Genomic DNA, 8213 nt, shown 5'->3' with positions numbered 1-8213 from the left:
TTTAGTATTCAGGGTCTCACAGATCAGATTCATCATGATTCTCCTGTTTTCAGCCTCGCAAGCGCTGGGATTATAGGCATGTGCCACCACACCCAGTCTCAGTTGGAACCACCCTGGTCCCTGCATCTGCCTAAGGAATCCACTGCGCTATCTGGCCAGTCCTAGTACATTTTTAAAAAGAAATAAATTCTTAATATAGGCTACACCACAGATGAAACTTCCAACCATTATGGTGAATGTAAAACTTGGATGCAAGCAGTCAGATATTACATCATTTCTTCCACTTACATGAGGTACTTAAGGTACTGAAATTCAGACAGAATAGTGGTTACCAGGGCCACAGGGACTAGGCAGTGGGAAGATACTGTTGAAAGGGGCGGGTGAGATGGCTCAGTAGTCTAAAGCACCTACTTAGAACAAGCTTAGCAAAGCACAGGGACAGCGGTTCAATCCCCCAGCACCACATGCCAGCCAGCCCCGCCCCCTGGTGGGCTGAGCTGGCCACACACACACACACACACACACACACACACAAATAAATAAATTTAAAAAACAAAACAAAACTTAAAAAAAAAAGATACTGTTGAAAGAATATAGATCTTCAGTTTGGAATAATCAAAACATCTTAGAGATCAGTAAACTCCAAAATCTGTTGCATAAAAAAGATAGAATTAAAATACTATTGGAATGTAATGGTTGAAATACAAATAAAGATACAGCATTTGATTTTGTGAGAATCATTTGGAAGCTTTCCTTCTTTGTGCTGGGCATTGTTAAATAGTAGTGAGTGGTCTGTTCTTTGAAAATGTAAAGCTAGGCTGGGGTAATAGCTCAGAGTCTATAAACACCTGCCTGATAAGCACAAGGACTCAGGTTTGATCCCTGGTACCATATGCTGTGCCAACCTGGAAGCCCGAGAGAGCCATGCCAGCCACCAAAACTGGGCATAGGTGGCCCACACCCAGTACTAGGGAGGCTGAAACAGGAGGATCACTATGAGTCTGAGCTGCATACTGAGACCCTGTACCAAGTAAATAAATAAATAAATAAATAAATAAATTTTTAAAAATCGAAAATGTAAAATATATCTGTGAAACTTCCTCTTTCCTGGGAGAATATCTTTCTTTTAACAGTAGCCTCAATTGTTTCCTTTATAATTAGCCTGTTAATAGCATCTTTATGTTCTTGGATCCATTTAAGTTGTTTTTCAAGTTACCTAGATTATATTAGAAGTCTGTTTTGCCTAATGTTTTGCGTACTGAGCTAACGCACCTCACCCCTCCCAGCATGCACTTCGCTCCCGTGAGTACCCTCCCTGCCCTGTTCCCATCTCCTCTCCTAGCTCTGCTTCTCCGTGCTCTGTAGTATCACAGACCTTGGAAATGCTCTAGTCACCTACGCGAGGGCCTAAAACTCGCCTTTCCTAGCGAGAAAAGTCAATGTCTGTACTTTGCATTATATTGAGTGTGGAGACCTTTGACCTTCCTAAAACCCTTTTCAATTTTCCCTCTGAGCAAGGTCAAATATCATTATATTCATATAATCTTCTGCATAGATTATGTGTTTGGGGGTTGAAACTATATCTGGTTTTATTAAAAATAGGTTGTAAGTGTTTTTATTTTCCTTCTTAGCATTTTGATTGTTTTAAGGGATCAAGGCAGAATCACTTTTATTCTACTTTTAATGAGCTAGGATATTTGATTGTACTAATTTTTTCTAAATTTTCTTAAATTAAAAAGTTGTATGTTCTTAGTTCTTTTTTATATAAGTATATATAAGAAATGATTCGTATTTTTCTAACTACATAGAAGTATTCATACAGTGTATAAAATTGTGTAAAATTTTAATATTCAAGATTAATAAAGAAAACAAAAGCATCTTACAATTTCACCCCCCAGAGATAATAGCTGTTGTTTTTAGATTTTCCTTGCTTATTAAGAGCCCATTCTAAAAGGCAGCTCAAGTAATGAGAGTGCCTTACAAAAGTGGTATTGAATTAAGGGTGATTGTCAGTTTTCTACCAGTTCTGATTTTTTGATTCTGTCAAATTCAATTTTGTTCCTAAACCTTCCTAAAAGGAGTTGTTTTACAGGTGGCATTGTAAATTGATCTAACACATAATAAGTATTGAATCTGACTGTTAGGTAGTTCTTCATATTTTTACGGTGTGATAGGTGAGAAACAGTGATGTTCATCCGAATGGCTAAATGAACTGTTGCCAGGGTACTGCACTGTTCACTACTGAGTACTTCGCTGCAACCCCCACATCTAGGCGAGGAGTAGAGCCCAAGCCCTCCTATCCAGTCGGAGGACTCTGCTTCTGCCTTCAGTGCTGGTGGCCTCATGAGCGTGGACCTTGCCAAGGACATGGCAGATGACTCTGATGGCAGCATCTCGGCAGCACCAGCAGAGGGAGAGGCCGAGGTCGAGGGCCGAAGAGGAGGCCAGGGGCAGAACTTGGCCCCCCGTGGGGGGTCTCAGAGATGCAAAGATCAGTGCTGCCTACTGTCTTTTGCACACTTTCCACTTGAAAGCTCAGTTTGAATTGAAGATTGTGTCTGGTTTTTTTTTTTTTAGGAGTTCTTTCTTTCTTTCTTTCTTTCTTTCTTTCTTTCTTTTTGTGTGTGTGTGTGGCCAGCTCAGCCCACCAGGGGGCGGGGCTGGCTGGCATGTGGTGCTGGGGGATTGAACCGCGGTCCCTGATGCTTTGCTAAGCTTGTTCTAAGTAGATGCTTTAGACCACTGAGCCATCTCACCAGCCCAAGATTGTGTCTTATAATCAGAATTAAGCTATGAAATTTGATTTGTAAGACACAATTTGTACAAAATTGGTTTGGTACTGCACAAAGTCTTTAATGGAATCCTAACAACGTATCTTTCACTTAAAAGAATTCTGAATGGCCACTTGTAACAGGGTTTTAATTGTTCCTAATCCATATTTTTAAGTACTTCATTGTGTTTCTTCTGCAGTACCTTTTGGGAACTGTTGTCGTCACACTTTCACATGTTTAAAGCAATAATAGATACACATGAGTGCCTTTTATTACTGTCGTAGATAAAATACAGGCTTATAAAATGCTCTCCATAAAATTCACTTGAAAAGGAAAACTCCCTCAAAACAATTTCATCTCTAAAAGCAGTCATTAGCACTAGTCATCATCGCTGTATTTAATTTGGTGAACCGTAGAAAATGGTCATACAGGTGATTCCTGATGTAGGTTTTAAATTTTCTTTGTTTTCACTGAATAACTATCCATAAAAATTTTAAGCTAGCAAAATGAACAGTATTTTAAAGTCTCCAAGGAAAGAAATCTCCATTTGCTAATGATGACTATTTTCATTATGCTTATAGTCACAAAATTTTTCCTTAAATTTTAATTGGGCAAATATAAACCATATGTGGCCAACAAAAATAGTCCAAAATTGACCAAACTTTGAATGCTCTTCTTATAAACACTTTTGGCTTTTTACACGCTGTTTTGACACAACTTTAGCTTTCATTTAGGTGCTATGGAAAAAAGACCATAGGTCCTGCTGGGATGGTGTATTAACTGCTCCTTATGCCGCTAGTAGGCACTGGTATGAGTTGTGCTTGAAGGAGGAACTCAAGGACCACCATGTCAACATGTGGAAATATGCGTATCTTAGATGGTAAGTACGAGCTGTAAGTGATTATCCAGCTGTTATTCACAAATTCTGCCATAGGAAGACCAAGGAAATTTCCATTTGTAGTCAATCATTTTGATCAACAGTTAAGATCACAGGATGCACTGTAAGATTTTTTGTCATAGAACAGAACAATTCAAAAATTAGTAAGCAGGGCGCCGGCCAAATAGCTCAGTGGATTACAGCACCTGCAAGCAGGTGCAGGACCCAGGGGTTCGATCACTGGGCCTGCCATGCTGGCCCCGCATGCCCATAATCCCAGCTCTTGGGAGGCTGTAAACAGGTAGATCACTACAAGCCCAATCTAGTAGTAAGACCCTGAACACCTTGGAGACCCTTCCCTAAATACAAAAAAAAAAAAAAAATTAGTAAGCTATGGTGGGTTTTTCTTAGACAAACATAGTTACTTTTACCTGTAACACAGCAATAATGATTGCAGAAAAGTGAATCAGTGAGATGCAGTGGGGTGAATGGGAAAAGCCTAAAGCACTGATTTAAGTCAATTATCTGACAGATAAACGTGGGAGGCTGAAGAACAACTTTGCTCAAACCCTCATTTTATGAACTGAGCACAGCCAATTTGTCCTAGTTGATAAAACCACTAATAATATCAATAATACCTAATATTTATGAAATACCTCTACATAGGTCTATGGAACAGGTATTTATATTATCTCTTTTTCACAGAAATGGGAAGTGAGGCCTCGAAAAAATGAGAAACTCCCCCATGGTCTCACGGCTAGTCAGTGCTAGAACTTGGTTTGGTCCCCTACTCCCTAGACTCCCTAGACATTGCCCTTAATCCATCTCAGAATACTCCCCTTCACTTCTGGTGTGTATTCTGTTTGCTTGGCACTTTCCAGAGCAGCTCTGAAAGTCCTCTTTGGTATCTATAGTCGTGCTCTTGTAGCTACTGTGAGGTCCGAAATGGATTCAAAATGCTTACCTTTCATGCCTTTCTGACTTTGGGGAAGAGTCAGGAGTCAGGTGGTGCCAGACCCACTAAGTAAGGCCACCGTAATGTTGTGATGAGTCTGTCTGCCCGTTGTGTGACACCTGGCAGCAGCACTCACTCTATTTTTGGTTACAGATCACAAAGCTACTCAGAAAGAGGACTTGGAGAACTGCATGAGTGAGTGGCGAGAATGGTGGGATAGGTGTGGATGAGTGTAGGCGGGAGAGTATTTTGAGGTTATTAATAGCAATGTGCCTTTCATTGTAATACATTTATTTTAAAAAGTTTTAGCATTCACTATATTCTGAGCATCCCTTGTAGTTTTCAGAGCAGGATGAGAAGCCTAGTTACTGGTTCTGAGAAGAGGAATCTGTGTTGCCGAGTTGCCCAATTAATATAAAAATGCAAAACTAACTAAACTGTCTTAGAAGGAAGTGTTATTACTCCCTCAAAGGAAATGTTTGACTTTTCTTGAAGGACACCTGCCATAAAAGAAAGGACATGAGCATCAGATCATTTAAGGGTCACAAAGCACCCTCTTATCAGAAATTCTGCTGTATTCTTTTACTCAAATATTACTCAGTGCTGCAGAAAACCCCCTAAGATCTTTAGCTTTTGACCTCAGAAATGTCTTTGCATTTAAAAAAAAAAAGAAAGAAAGAAAAGAGATCTCATTCCCTGCAAGTAGAACACAAAAGCAAAGAAAGGAAAATAAGAGAGAAAAGGCAACAAGGTTTATTGTCTAAGTTCAATTCATAGATCAACATGGGAAAAGCATTGTAGCTTTGAACAAGCCACTTACTGTCCAAAATTATTTTACATGTGAATTAGAAATGGGAATACATTCTGGTTTGATTTTGAGAAAATAAATGGGACAAAGAACCTGGAAAATACTGTAGTAGGAATTTATAAAATGTTGTTATAAAAAAGAGAGAGAAAGAGCAACATAGTGAGTAAAATACAGGAGAAGTCCCTGTTAACCACTAAACAGTGACTGAGCCGCAAGTGATAGTGTCGTAGGTTGTTGGTCCTGGTGTTTTCCTTAGCTCAGCGTGCCTTCTCCTCCTGGCTTGTTTTCTGTGACCTGTTCCTTGACACCAAAGGGTAGAATTAATCTCATAAAATGAATCTTATTATTTCCACTGTTGTTTAGATACCAGTTATTAAGCTTGCAACTTTTTCTAAGTAATCTGTTTCCCCTCAGTTTGCTACCTTTTCTGTTTTTGTTTTTGGGGTGTGTGTGTGTGTGTGTGCGTGTGCTTTAGGGAAGGGTCTACAGGGTGTTCAGGGTCTCACTACTAGATCAGACTTGTAGTGATCCACCTGTTTACAGCCTCCCAAGAGCTGGGATTACAGGCATGCGCCACCATGCCCAGTCTCAATCGCCGTCTCAGCACAGCCAGGGGCAGGGCCTGCGGCAGGCCCAGAGATCAAATCCCTGGCCCCTGTGCCACCTTGCAGACACTTTAATCTATTTTCTGGTTTGGCTACCATGAATCTAAATATGAAAAAGTTCTTTTTCTTAACCCTTCTTAGGATTTATTGGACTTCATAAATCAGTGTGTCTTTGATTATTTCTAGAAAATTCTTTGTTGTTGTCCCTTGAGATATAACCTCCTCTTTACTCTTTTACTTTATCTCAGGGTCTTTGGATAAATTAATACAAGATCTTTTTATTTTATCTTTTGAGGACACAAGTTTCTCTCATACCTTGTCTTCTTTTCCTGTGCTACATCTGAATAATTATACCTAAACAGTATTCTAGTCCATCTATTCTAAAAACTATCCTTTGACCTTTTAAATGTCTTCTTTTGTGTAGGGGGGATGTGGTTTGAGAGACTGTATTGCTCTATATTCCAGCCTGGCCTTGACCTCTCTGTAATCCTGCTGCTAGTCTTCTGAGTGCTGGGATTACAAGCCTGTGCCACCACACCCAGCAATCTTTTATTTCTAATAGTTTTTAAAAATTCCCTGTAATTCTTTGTATGTGCAATGTAAAGAAGATGCTAATTTCATGCTTTGTATGTAATCACTGATTGTTGGGATATCTTTGGCCTCTTCTCTGTTTCTTTTCCTTTTTTTTTTTTTTTTTTGTCCTTTTTCAGACAGAGTCTGGCTGTGAGACAGACTGGCCTTGAGCCTACTTTGTAGCTCAGGCTGGCCTTGAACTTGCATAGATCCTCCTGCCTCAGTCTCCTGAGCTCTGGAATTCTAGGTAGGCACCACCGTGCCTGTCTCCTCTCTGTTCTGATTGCTGTGCTTGTTGGTTTTCATTCATTATGACTTATTCTCTCGTGTGCTTAGAAACTTGTAGGAATAATATTAAGATATTGGGGGAAGCTGAGTTTGGAGCTTCTAGGGCACCTCAAGTCTTAAATCACTTTAAACTGGGTGTAGTGGAACCAGAAGGCTATCTAGGTCATGCTTCTGAAATCGTGTTTGTCCTTCCTCGAGGGCCTCCACTGTGGTAGGAAGGGAATGGGTGAGGCTTCCAGCTTGGCTGGCAGCTCCCTCCCTTCTGCTCTAAGTCAGTGGAGTTTTTTGTTGTTGTTTGTTTCTTGCATTTTAGGTAACGGTCTTCAGGGTGTTTAGAATCTCACTACTAGCTCAGACTCCTAGTGATCTGCCTGTTTTCAGCCTCCCAGGTGCTGGGATTACAGGTATGTGACACCACGCCCAGTCTCAATTGCATCTCAGTGTGCCCATGGGCGGGGCAGGCCTGGGGATCGAACCCCGCCCCTGCGCCTGCTTGCAGGCACTTTAGTCCGCTTAGCTATTTGCTCTGAACTACAAGTGTCCTCAGAGAAAGCGGCTGCTTATTCCTTGTTACGTGATCAGCTCATCAAATGCCATTAGGAAATATTTTTCTTAATATTTGAAATAGCAGATAGTTTTGAGCAGAAGGGTCTGTCTGAATGAATAACTTAACCTGAATCTTATTTTCTGTCTTGTCCTTGTTTATAAATCGAAATTCACATACGGCTGCTTCCTTTTGTGTGGAGGGCTCTGCGACGTAGAGGTTTGGAAACATGGTTTACTTCCCGATGTCAGTTCTTTGTAGAACCAGTAGGCAGTGACACTTTCAAAAGAATCCTTTAATGACTAGTGTGGCTACCTATTGATGGAGTGGAATAAAGCTGCTTTTTGTGTAGAACTATAAGAAACCAATTATTGTGCTTTACAATATTCATCTGCAGAAGAGGCTATGTCAGTAAACCAAATTAATATGAAGCTTCAGGTTTTGTTTTGTTTTTTTAAAAAATTTTATTCTAGCCTAAAACCCTACTGTGCTTAAGACCTGGCTCTGAAGTCATATTGGGTTTGATCCAGTCTAGCGCCCTCACAGGGTCACCGCTGTGAGAACATGGGCTGAGTCATTCTTGTTTATTCTTGTGTCGCCTGTGCCTGGCACTGGGCCAGCAAGAGCTCATTAAATGCCTGAGAATGACGGGTGAAAATTGTTTAAAGATTATGCAGCATAAAGCTTAAGCCCGTGGTGGCAAGGTCAAGAAAGACCTTGGTTTGACTCCTAATTCAGTTGACCAGCTGTGTGTCTCTCAGCAGATTATTCAGGCTTTCCCTTCAATAACTT

This window comes from Octodon degus, unplaced genomic scaffold (genome assembly GCF_000260255.1).
Source record: "Octodon degus isolate 3935 unplaced genomic scaffold, OctDeg1.0 scaffold00209, whole genome shotgun sequence".
NCBI classification, from domain to species: Eukaryota; Metazoa; Chordata; class Mammalia; order Rodentia; family Octodontidae; genus Octodon; species Octodon degus.
This window is presented reverse-complemented; position numbering follows the sequence as displayed.